The following is a 12995-nucleotide window of genomic DNA, read 5'->3' on the forward strand; positions in this document are numbered from 1 at the left end:
ACCCACTGGAATTGTGATACTTATAATTCACTGTATGTAAACAATTGTTGGAAAAATTACTTGTGTCATGCACAAAGTAGATGTCCTAACCGACTTCCCAAAACTATAGTTTGTTAACAAGAAATTAGTGGAGTGGTTGAAAAACGAGTTTTAATGACTCCAACCTAAGCGTATGTTAACTTCCGACTTCACCTGTACATGTCTTGTCTTAATATCGAGAATTGCTGGGCATCTTGTTATGACATGCATTATCTGAATTAGGCCCACAGAATTATACCGATGGAGGAGCAGCTTCTATAAAGGAATTTTGGATGTATTAACTACAAAAAGGTAATACGTGTTTTTATTTTAATTCTGTTGCCGATCTTCACACACAAGCTGGCTAGCTCTGGTCCAACGTTAACCCATCTCTCATAAGTTCAAAGACATTCAACATGAAATGTGATAAGCATACTATAGTAAACTAGCCTGCAGGAAGGGTACCACATGAGGGAGGAGGATGTCTTCCCTGTAACACACAGCGTTGAGATTGCCTGTAATGACAACAAGCTCAGTCCGATGATACACACTGCCCCAGACCATGACGGACCCTCCACCTCGATCCCGCTCCAGAGTACAGGCATCGGTGTAACGCTCATTCCTTCGACGATAAATGCCTACAACATGCCTACAAGCCCTCAGTCCAGCCTCTCTCAGCCTATTGCGGACAGCCTGAGCACTGATGGAGGGATTGTGCCTTCCTGGTGTAACTCGGGCAGTTGTTGTTGCCGCCATCCAGTATCTGTCCCGCAGGTGTGATGTTCGGATGTACCGATCCTGTGCAGGTGTTGTTACACGTGGTCTGCCACTGCAAGGACGATCAGCTGTCTGTCCTGTCTCCCTGTAGCCTGTCTTAGGCGTCTCATAGAATGGACATTACAATTTATTGCCCTGGCCACATCTGCAGTCCTCATGCCTCCTTGTAGCATGCCTAAGGCACGTTTACGCAGATGAGCAGGGACCCTGGGCATTTTTCTTTTGGTGTTTTTCCAGAGTCAGTAGAAAGGCCTTTTTAGTGTCCTAAGTTTTCATAACTGTGACCTTAATTGCCTACCGTCTGCTAGCGGTTAGTGTCTTCACGTCCGTTCCACAGGTGCATGTTCATTAATTGTTTCTGGTTTATTGAACAAGCATGGGAAACAGTGTTTAAACCCTTTACAATGAGGATCTGAACTTTTTGGGATTTTTACAAATTATCTTTGAAAGACAGGGTACTGAAAAAGGGACGTTTCTTTTTTGCTGAGTTTATAAGAATCTTTCTGGTGAGAGCTGCATTAGGCTACATTCTGTATTGTACATTTTTGAAGCCTGGGTCTAACTACTCACACCGTCAGTCAGTAGCAAAATGTATGGTATCTCTGAAATGTTCTTTATCTTATTAAATGAAGTACTTTAATGAACTACCTAATATACAGTGGCAAGAAAAAGTATGTGAACCCTTTGGAATTACCTAGATTTCTGTACAAATTGGTCATCAAATTTGATCTGATCTTCATCTAAGTCACAACAATAGACAAACGTGTGCTTAAACTAATAACACAAATTATTTTATTTTTCTTGTCTATATTGAATGCATTATTTCAACATTCACAGTGTAGGTTGGAAAAAGTATGTGAACCCCTAGGCTAATGACTTCTCCAAAAGCTAATTGGAGTCAGGAGTCCGCTAACCTGGAGTCCAATCAACGAGACGAGATTGGAGATGTTGGTTAGAGCTGCCTTGCCTTATAAAAAACACTCACAAAATTTGAGTTTGCTATTCACAATAAGCATTGCCTGATGTGAACCATGCCTCGACCAAAATAGATTTAGCATAAAGCTGGAAAGGGTTACAAAAGTATCTCTAAAAGCCTTGATGTTCATCAGTCCACGGTAAAACAAATTGTCTATAAATGGAAAGTTCAGCACTGTTGCTACTCTCCCTAGGAGTGGCCGTCCTGCAAAGATGACTAAGAACACAGCGCAGAATGCTCAATGAGGTTAAGAAGAATCCTAGTGTCAGCTAAAGACTTCTCTGGAACATGCTAACATCTCTGTTGATGAGTCTATGATACGATACGTAAAACACCAAACAAGAATGGTGTTCATGGGAGGACACCATGGAAGAAGCCACAGCTGTCCAAAAAAAACATTGTTACATGTCTAAAGTTTGCAAAAGTGCACCTGGAGGTTCCACATCGCTACTGGCAAAATATTCTGTGGACAGATGAAACTACAGTTGAGTTGTTTGGAATGAACACACAACACTATGTGTGGAGAAAAAAAGGCACAGCACACCAACATCAAAACCTCATCCCAACTGTAAAGTATGGTGCAGGGAGCATCATGGTTTGGGGCTGCTTTGCTGCCTCAGGGCCTGGACAGCTTGCTATCATCGACAGAAAAATTAATTCCCAAGTTTATCAACACATTTTACAGGAGAATGTTAGTCTATCTGTCCACCAATTGAAGCTCAATAGAAGTTGGGTGATGCAACAAGACAACGACCCAAAACACAGAAGTAAATCAACAACAGAATGGCTTCAACAGAAGAAAATACGCCTTCTGGAGTGGCCTAGTCAGAGTCCTGACGTCAACCCGATTGAGATGATATGACCTCAAAAGCAGTTCACACCAGACATCCCAAGAATATTGCTGAAATTAAGCAGTTTTGTAAAGAGGAATGGTCCAAAATTCCTCCTGACCGTTGTGCAGGTCTGATCCGCAACTACAGAAAATGTTTGGTTGAGGTTATTATTGCCAAAGGAGGGTCAACCAGTTATTGAATCCAAGGGTTCACATACTTTCTCCAAACTGCACTGTGAATGTTTACATGGTGTGTTCAATAAAGACAAACGTATAATTGTTTGTGTGTTATTAGTTTAAGCAGACTGTGTATTTCTATTGTTGTGACTTAAATCAGATATCAATTTATGCAGAAATCCAGGTATTTCCAAAGGGTTCACTTACTTTTTCTTGCCACTGTACATCTGCCCAAATCTGGCTTATGATGCACATCTGTCTGGCAGCATCCTCAAATCCATCAGAGAAAATTAATTGGGGGGATTTCAAGCCCTTTTTGGAAGCGTTTGAGCTTACCTTCATTAGGAAATACAACCCACTTTGCAGAATAATGAACCTAATCAAATCATATATTTTATTGGCCACATGAGCCAAATACAACAGGTGTAGACTTTACAGTGAAATGCTTACTTACGAGCCCATTCCCAACAGTGCAGAGTTAAAGAAGTAAGACAAATATTTACTACACTATTGGAGTGAATGATCAATACACTTCTCCCAAACATGTAGGCTGGGAGCAATGTGTCATGACATCAAATCAGTACTCCAGGGTTCCCTCCAAAAGTGACAAACTTAGCAAACTCTGATTTAGCCTCAAAATGGAAGCAAGGGTAATAGAAAAAGATGACTCCCTGGCCTGGGCATAGTAATGAATTAGGCGACATAGCATGTTCATTACACAGTAGAGTGGTATAACATGGTATGAGTTTGCTCTCTAGTCTATGGTTTCCTTTAGTACACATTCATTTGATCACACCAGTCATGTGGGAAATTCCACGGTAACAGAATTGCGCAGAGACTGATTTTTCACTTGAAAATGTAAGCCAAAAAAACTAAATTGATGTCAAAATTTAACAGACCATACTCTACACACGAGGAAGAATTTACACTCAACATTTCACAAAACCATTTAATGGAAGAACTGTGCAGATGCAAAGTTTGGTAACAGAATTTCTGTAGAATTTTCTCCCTCAGGTTGTGTGACCATGTTTTCCAAAAACTGTTAAATAACTGCTTTGAATTAAGAGATATTCTCCGGTACTTTTGTATAGTTTTTAGCCAGTGGTTCTGAAAGTTGCACTCACGAGCCAAAAGGGGTCCCCGAAAATCGCATACTACATCACGTGCAGATATGTGCATCACGTCATTGAGCTCACTCTCCCTCTGCTGTGTCCACTGAGCCCACCCTGCAACCTCATTGGATAACGCTGGGCAGGCCTCTTGCTAGCTGTCACCCAAATGTGAGGGGCTGAATCTCATTGGCTGGAACTCAAATTGCTAGGGGGCCAGCCCACATGGGGGGAAATGTAGAGAAAATGTCACAGCACAGTGTCAAGAAAACAATCACTTTCAAACTAGGAATTTCATGGCTAATTGAGGTAATACAGTAATTTTGCTGATAGATCATACATGCATAATCTACACATCCAGTCAAAACTAAAATAGAACAGCTCAACCGCTTCTTAGACTTGTTTTCAATGAGAATTAAGATCTATAATTCACATTTCTATGTTAACTTGCCAGGTCACCCAAACAGTCACATATTGCAGCTTTAAGATTCAAAGATGTCTGCAGAAAGAATGGGGTGTCTGCTATGACATAACACCTTGAGTTTGAAAACATTAATTTGGGTTATTGAACTACAGTAAGTGAAGTGGATGTACACCCGGCAACAGAATTGCAGTAACGGAATTTCATCATGTGTCACTGATCTGTAATACACAGACATGCATAATTATGGATATAATTTCCAATTCATGGTGATATATACTAAATAAAAAAAGGTATAAATATGCAATATCCTCCTTTGCATATTTGGGTATTGTTCTACACACTGGCTATTATTTTAAGGAGCTTTTTGGTTGGTACGGAGTTTGGTCTGTACCAAATATGAACCAATCGTAGACATCTACAGTTGAAGTCAGAAGTTTACATACAACATAGCCAAATATACTGCTCAAAAAAATAAAGGGAACACTTAAACAACACATCCTAGATCTGAATGAAAGAAATAATCTTATTACATTTTTCTTTCCATAGTTGAATGCGCTGACAACAAAATCACACAAAAATAATCAATGGAAATCCAATTTATCAACCCATGGAGGTCTGGATTTGGAGACACACTCAAAATTAAAGTGGAAAACCACACTACAGGCTGATCCAACTTTGATGTAATGTCCTTAAAACAAGTCAAAATGAGGCTCAGTAGTGTGTGTGGCCTCCACGTGCCTGTATGACCTCCCTACAATGCCTGGGCATGCTCCTGATGAGGTGGCGGATGGTCTCCTGAGGGATCTCCTCCCAGACCTGGACTAAAGCATCCGCCAACTCCTGGACAGTCTGTGGTGCAACGTGGCGTTGGTGGATGGAGCGAGACATGATGTCCCAGATGTGCTCAATTGGATTCAGGTCTGGGGAACGGGCGGGCCAGTCCATAGCATCAATGCCTTCCTCTTGCAGGAACTGCTGACACACTCCAGCCACATGAGATCTAGCATTGTCTTTCATTAGGAGGAACCCAGGGCCAACCGCACCAGCATATGGTTTCACAAGGGGTCTGAGGATCTCATCTCGGTACCTAATGGCAGTCAGGCTACCTCTGGCGAGCACACGGAGGGCTGTGCGGCACCCCAAAAAAATGCCACCCCACACCATGACTGACCCACCGCCAAACCGGTCATGCTGGAGGATGTTGCAGGCAGCAGAACGTTCTCCACGGCGTCTCCAGACTCTGTCACATCTGTCACGTGCTCAGTGTGAACCTGCTTTCATCTGTGAAGAGCACAGGGCGCCAGTGGCGAATTTGCCAATCTTGGTGTTCTCTGGCAAATGCCAAACATCCTGCACGGTGTTGGGCTGTAAGCACAACCCCCACCTGTGGACGTCGGGCCCTCATACCACCCTCATGAAGTCTGTTTCTGACCGTTTGAGCAGACACATGCACATTTGTGGCCTGCTGGAGGTCATTTTGCAGGGCTCTGGCAGTGCTTCTCCTGCTCCTCCTTGCACAAAGGCGGAGGTAGCGGTCCTGCTGCTGGGTTGTTGCCCTCCTACGGCCTCCTCCACGTCTCCTGATGTACTGGCCTGTCTCCTGGTAGCGCCTCCATGATCAGGACACTACGCTGACAGACACAGCAAACCTTCTTGCCACAGCTCGCATTGATGTGCCATCCTGGATGAGCTGCACTACCTGAGCCACTTGTGTGGGTTGTAGACTCCGTCTCATGCTACCACTAGAGTGAAAGCACCGCCAGCATTCAAAAGTGACCAAAACATCAGCCAGGAAGCATAGGAACTGAGAAGTGGTCTGTGGTCCCCACCTGCAGAACCACTCCTTTATTGGGGGTGTCTTGCTAATTGCCTATAATTTCCACCTGTTGTCTATTCCATTTGCACAACAGCATGTGAAATTTATTGTCAATCAGTGTTGCTTCCTAAGTGGACAGTTTGATTTCACAGAAGTGTGATTGACTTGGAGTTACATTGTGTTGTTTAAGTGTTCCCTTTATTTTTTTGAGCAGTGTATATTTAAACTCAGTTTTTCACAATTCCTGACATTTAATCAGAATAAAAATTCCGTCTTAGGTTAGTTAGAATCACCACTTTATTTTAAGAATGTGAAATGTCAGAATAATAGTAGAGAGAATTATTTTTTTCAGCTTTTATTTCTTTCATCACATTCCCAGTGGGTCAGAAGTTTACATACACTCAATTAGCATTTGGTAGCCTTGCCTTTGAATTGTTTAACATGGGTCAAACGTTTCAGGTAGCCTTCCACAAGCTTCCCACAACAAGTTGGGTGATTTTTGGCCCATTCCTCCTGACAGAGCTGGTGTAACTGAGTCAGGTTTGCAAGACTCCTTGCTCGCACACGCCTTTTCAGTTCTGCCCACACATTTTCACTAGGGTTGAGGCCAGGGCTTTGAAATGGCCACTCCAATACCTTGACTGTTGTCCTTAAGCCATTTTGCCACAACTTTGGAAGTATGCTTGGGGTCATTGTCTATTTGGAAGATCCATTTGCGACCAAGCTTTAACTTCCTGACTGGTGTCTTGAGATGTTACTTCAATATATCTACCTAATTTTCCTACCTTATGATGCCATCTATTTTGTGAAGTGCACCCAGTCCCTCCTGCAACAAAGCACCCCCACAACATGATGCTGCCACCCCCGTGCTTCACGGTTGGGATGGTGTTCCTCGGCTTGCAAGCATCCCCCTTTTTCCTCCAAACATAACGACGCTTACTATGGCCAAACAGTTCTATTTTTGTTTCATCAGACCAGAGGACATTTCTCCAAAAAGTACCATCTTTGTCCCCATGTGCAGTTGGAAACTGTAGTCTGGCTTTTTTATGGCGGTTTTGAAGCATTGGCTTTTTACTTGCTGAGCGAACTTTCAGGTTATGTCGATATAGGACTCGTTTTACTGTAGATATATATACACTTTTGTACCTGTTTCCTCCAGCATCTTCACAAGGTCGGTTGCTGTTGTTCTGGGATTGATTTTCACTTTTCACACCAAAGTACATTCACCTCTAGGAGACACAACGCGTCTCCTTCCTGAGCGGTATGATGGCTACGTGGTCCCATGGTGTTTATACTTGCGTACTATTGTTTATACAGATGAATGTGGTACCTTCAGGCATTTCTAAATTGCTCCCAAGGATGAACCAGACTTGTGGAGGTCTACAAAAAACATCTCTGAGGTCTTGGCTGATTACTTTTGATTTTCCCATGATGTCAAGCAAAGAGACACTGAGTTTGAAGGTAGGCCTTGAAATACATCCACAGGTACACCTCCAATTGACTCAAATGATGTCAATTAGCCTATCAAAAGCTTCTAAAGCCATGACATAATTTTCTGGAATTTTCCAAGCTGTTTAAAGGCACAGTCAACGTAGTGTATGTAAACTTCTGATCTGACCCACTGAAATTGTGATACAGTGAATTATAAGGGAAATAATCTGTCTGTAAACAATTGTTGGAAAAATGACTTGTGTCATGCAAAGTAGATGTCCTAACCGACTTGCCAAAACTATAGTTTTGTTAACAAGAAATTTGTGGAGTGGTTGAAAAATGAGTTTTAATGACGCCAACCTAAGTGTATGGAAACTTCCGACTTCAACTGTATGTTTAAAATGTTTGAACATCAAAGTACAGCACAGTAGAGCTCAGTATTGTTTTTCTTAAACCTTCATTTGAACAAATTCTTATTTTACAATGACGGCCTACCCCGGCCAAACCCTCCCCTAACAATGCTGGGCCAATTGTGCGTCACCCTATAGGACTCCTGATCACCGTCGGTTGTGATACAGCCCGGGACCGAACCAGGGTCTGTAGTGAGGTCTCTAGCACTGAGATCCAGTGCGTAAGACCACTGCGCCACTCGGGAGCCTAATGGGAGTACAGTACAGAACAGAGTAGTAGAGTATAGGCTAGTTCAGTACAGTACAGCTCAATACAGTACATTAGAGTACTCAACTCGTGTGCTCTACTGTGTACTGTACTATATTCAACTTTTGACTTTACTCTGTGCTCCATTGTACTGTATTCCCCAAACTTCTCAAACATAAACATCTATGATTGTTTCCGGTTTGGGCCAAATTAAGGCCGCTCCGGACTGTACCAAAAGCGACATATTGAAATCAAGGGCAGGCTCAGATTGACAACATTTCTACGTCCATGGACATCCAGTGCTGTTTGGTGATCAGTGGTTAAGGATGCTGGTTACAGTAAATGGAAAGAAAAGGGGCTCATGGCTAGGTGTCAGCCAGGAGAAGTGACATTAACTGGAGAGAGAGAGAGGGGTTGTCCAGACTGTTTTCACACTTGCTTTGACGACCAGACGACCATTGTCTTGCGTCAGATAGGGCGTCGATTCCACCTCTACTGATCAGTCTCGTACCTCACAAAGGGCAATGGGATAGCAAGAAAATAGTTCTAGTTCGGCTACAATGTGCTGTCTAACGTTAGAAAATATTGCCTAGGTGAGATGATCGCCATATAAAACTCAAAACAGGCTGAATTAATCAAAGCTAAATCAAAACATTTGTAAATAATGTTCACGTGATTTGGTTAGGGAAGTCGTACCATTTGACATCTAAGGAGTTTCAATATCTAGATTTCCATCCAATTGGCGACAGAGTTTCATGCGAATATTCTAAAATCTGCATGAAGTGGTGTGTTTCCACCAAACTGACTTGTTGCGAATGAAAATCAGTGCATGAAGACATAGTGCACACAAAATGTACTTAGACGGTTAAAACTTCTTAGGGCTAGGCACCTTTTTTTCTCAATTTCCGCCTGACTGACGTGCCCAAAGTAAACTCCCTGTTGCTCAGGCCCTAAAGCCAGGATATGCATATAATTGGTACCATTGGAAAGAAAACACTTTGAAGTTTGTAGAAATGTTAAAATAATGTAGGAGACTATAACACAAATAAAAATAATCCTGGAGTGTTACCCGCAAAACACCAGTCTCAATGTCAACAGTGAAGAGGCGACTCCGGGATGCTGGCCTTCTAGGCAGAGTTGCAAAGAAAAAGCCATATCTCAGACTGGCCAATAAAAATAAAAGATTAAGATGGGCAAAAGAACACAGACACTGGACAGAGGAACTCTGCCTAGAAGGCCAGCATCCTGGAGTCGCCTCTTCACTGTTGACATTGAGACTGGTGTTTTGCGGAAACCATTTATTGAAGCTGCCGGTTGAGGACTTGTGAGGTGTCTGTTTCTCAAACTAGACACTCCATTTGAGTGCCCTGTCGCTCGGTCAGAACATCATCACTCGTGGTACGTTTTTGTAAACATCAGAGATGAATAAATTACAAAAATTGATACACACCTTTATAGGATTAGTGTTCCCACAAGGCCATATCTCCATGTTACAGCGCGTGTTCACGGCAAACAGATGGAAGACTGAGCCTACTACCTGTGCTAATTATCTATCTGCATCTCCTATTAACACCTGTGTCTGAATTGAAGACGGTCGCCACAAACGTGTTGTCACTGAAAAAAAAAACAGTAGGCTGCAAGTGTTAAATTGTTTTAAATTCAAATCAAAATGTTATTCAAGTAAAATAAAACCACTGAAACAGTGTGCGTTGTGTGTATTTTGCATTAGTGAAATTATATTGATGAGATATGAAAGTAGAGTGATTTATGTTTCTGCGGCTTACCACTGTTGAGAATCGATTCACATTCAGATGGAGTATTTGACTTCCAGAGCCAATTCGTCTTTAAACAGAACATGTAAGTTAAGGTCCTTGGACTATAAGGAATACCATTAGGCTCCTTTAGTCTATTATTTGGCTAGACTGGTCCAACTGATTCATTCCAATTTTGATTTGATAGAAATACATCAAATCTATAAAATGCCATTTAAAAATCGGTATAAATCAATAATTAATTCACCGTTTGTCACAGAATCATCAAACTAGGTATGATTTATTCTATAAATGTCTAGCATACTTTTTTTTTATTCTTTGAAGCACAACCTTTAGAACTATGGGTTCCAGAAAGTGTCTTTAAATCTGTCAACAATGCATAAAAATGTGGTCCTCTTTCTTTCCAGTCTTCAATGTGAAGCAAGACTGCTCAATAAGTGCTTTGCATCATCCAGAGAAAACTGATGATCATCTGACCAACTGGGTTTGTCTTTGTGTAATATAACAGTAGATTATGAAAACTCATGTAGTTTCATCCTTCAAGACATTTAGAAGTATGAAACTTTGTCTGGAAACTTTTATCAGGGTTATCCTTGCTCTAATATCATTACATAATTGTATTATTCTACTATGAGATATACTAGATACATACTATGACAGCAATTCACTGTAATAGGTACACATGTATCTGGCACAAGTGACGATTAAACTGATTTGGATTTCAAAGACTGACATTATAGTAATGTTTGATATTAGAACATTGATGTGTGATACCTTTTTTTATACACGCATATGTTTTTTGAAAATGTATGCCTTTATTACTATATGATTTATATTGCCTGAATACTCAATGGATGATTAACACCTCAGTTATGTGTGCATCTGTCAAGGTTGAGGTCAAATGCATGTTATTTAAAGTCAATTTAGCAATTGCACAAAAATCCAATTAAATTTGAAAATGTTCCAAATTGCAAAAGCGTATAACATAATTTGGGTACTCCAGAACTGTAATTTACATGTAAATAAACATAACCCTGTTTTATGTTTTTAATACTGCAGATAGAATGCTCTGTGTGCCAGAGATGGTACCATTCAGCTTGTCTGGGGATGACAAAGGAGGACTTCAACAAAGCCAAAATAGAAAATGATTGTAAAGGGGCCTTTTGCTGCTAAATTAGAGACATATAAATAAATGACTGTTGTGCCTTGTAACTACTTTAAAATGTGGAACTGTTGCACTAAAAATGCAAACATTGATTTGGCATACAATTTAAGATTCATATAGAACAAAATGCACTTGAAATTAACATTTCTTTAAAGTTACTGCAAATAAATGCATATTTTCACTTTTTTCTGAGACAATCACTGAATTAGTTACTGATTTCTTCATCTTTAAATGCAATATGAGATTTTATGTATTTTTATTCAAACAAAACTGGAATTTCTACTCAAAGCAAAGGTTGTAGAAGTATGCTAGACATTTATAGAATAAATGATACATAGTTTGTTGTTTGTGACAAACGGTGAATTAGTTATTGATTTATACCACTTTAAATGGCATATTATAGATTATGTATTCATATCAAAACTGGAATGTTTACTCAAAAAAAAGGTTGTAAAAGTACACTAGACATGTATAGAATAAATCATACCTAGTTTGATGATTCTGTGACAAAGGGTGAATTAGTTATTGATTTATACAGCTTTAAATTGCATTTGAAAGATTTTACTTATTTCCATCAAATCTGGATTGTTTTTAAATTGAAAACAAAGGTTGGAAAAGTATGCTAGACAATTATAGAATAAACCATATCTATTTTTGTTTCTGTGACAATCAATGAAATAGTTATTGATTTTTACAATTTTAAATGGGTTTGGCGAATGTCTGTTGAATGTCCGAATGATTGAATATAAAACCAACTTTATCTCGGTGTGACACCATGTCAATGTTAGTAGCTAGCTTGGTTAGCCATAGCAACCTCACTAGCTACAGCAGTCGCAAACATGCATTTCACCCTCCTTGCACATCTGTGGCTGACAGTTTGCTATAATGTTACCTTTTCAGTAAAACAAATGTACATGAATACCGACCACACAAGTACAACACAAAAAAGGTGTTAATGGACTTGTCCTCTAGCAAGCCAACTAACGTTAGTTAGTACACACCCTAGCTGCAGCTAGCTTACTAGTAAACCGCAAAACAAACGGCCTAAATGCAGCAGACAGGCTTCCTTAAAGATTGTGAAACTTGTCAGGTGAAACAGATGTGTAACTGACATGAGATTAAAATAACACACTAGCCAATTAATCGAGTAGCTAGCCAGCTATGTCAGGCTAGCAACCATGCTAGCCCCTAGCATCAACTGACAGCTCACCTGTCAAATTCACTGCTCTCGTGGCACCTAGCTAGTTTACTTTCTCCCAGGTTCTTCTGAAGTCTTCTGCTTACTGAACAGTAGCTAATGATGTAGATGTCAATGATAAACAACAGTTTGCTAATTTGAGAAAACTGATTTGACTCTAGTCCTATTCCATCATATTTCCACGTCGCCAGACTTGCGTGAACGTGACGTCTGACAGTTAGGCAGAACGTGCATAAAGTTGAAGATTGTAATACACAGTGCGGACTCAACACTTACACTTTTTCAAGGCCAAGTCGATTCTAGACATTTTATTTATATCTGAAACGTTCACTCGAATGTTCCGCCCTAAACTTGCTGGGGCAGTTTCTTAGCATGTCGTGCATCTTCTCTTCAAAGCATATATATATATATATTTTTTTTTTTTATAATTTGGACATTACTAGAAGAGGTCAAGCCACTTAGAAGACGAGGCTGCAAAAACTCTGGGAGCTGGTTTCCCAGACACAGATGAAGCCTAGTGCTGAACTAAAAAGCTATTTCAATGGAAGTTCTTAATCGAGCGTGCTTTTAGTCCAAGCCTAGGCTAAATCTGTGTCTGGGAATCTGGCTCTCAGTGTCGGTCTGATGGGGTTATTATAGCCTC

At 40.5% G+C, this 12995-nt stretch overlaps 1 protein-coding gene across 1 annotated transcript in view; it reads right to left on the reverse strand.

The window, feature by feature from the left end:
* Positions 1 to 12568, reverse strand: part of LOC106561256 (dymeclin) — a 167273-nt gene extending 154705 nt beyond the window's left edge. Inside the window, exon 1 of the mRNA XM_014125013.3 lies at positions 12365 to 12568. The gene's annotated coding sequence lies outside the window, so the exon portion shown is untranslated. The remainder of the gene's footprint in view (positions 1 to 12364) is intronic.
* Between the last annotated feature and the right edge of the window lie 427 nt (positions 12569 to 12995).

Source organism: Salmo salar, chromosome 01 (assembly GCF_965601325.2).
Source record: "Salmo salar chromosome 01, fSalSal1, whole genome shotgun sequence".
In the NCBI taxonomy this organism is placed as follows: Eukaryota; Metazoa; Chordata; class Actinopteri; order Salmoniformes; family Salmonidae; genus Salmo; species Salmo salar.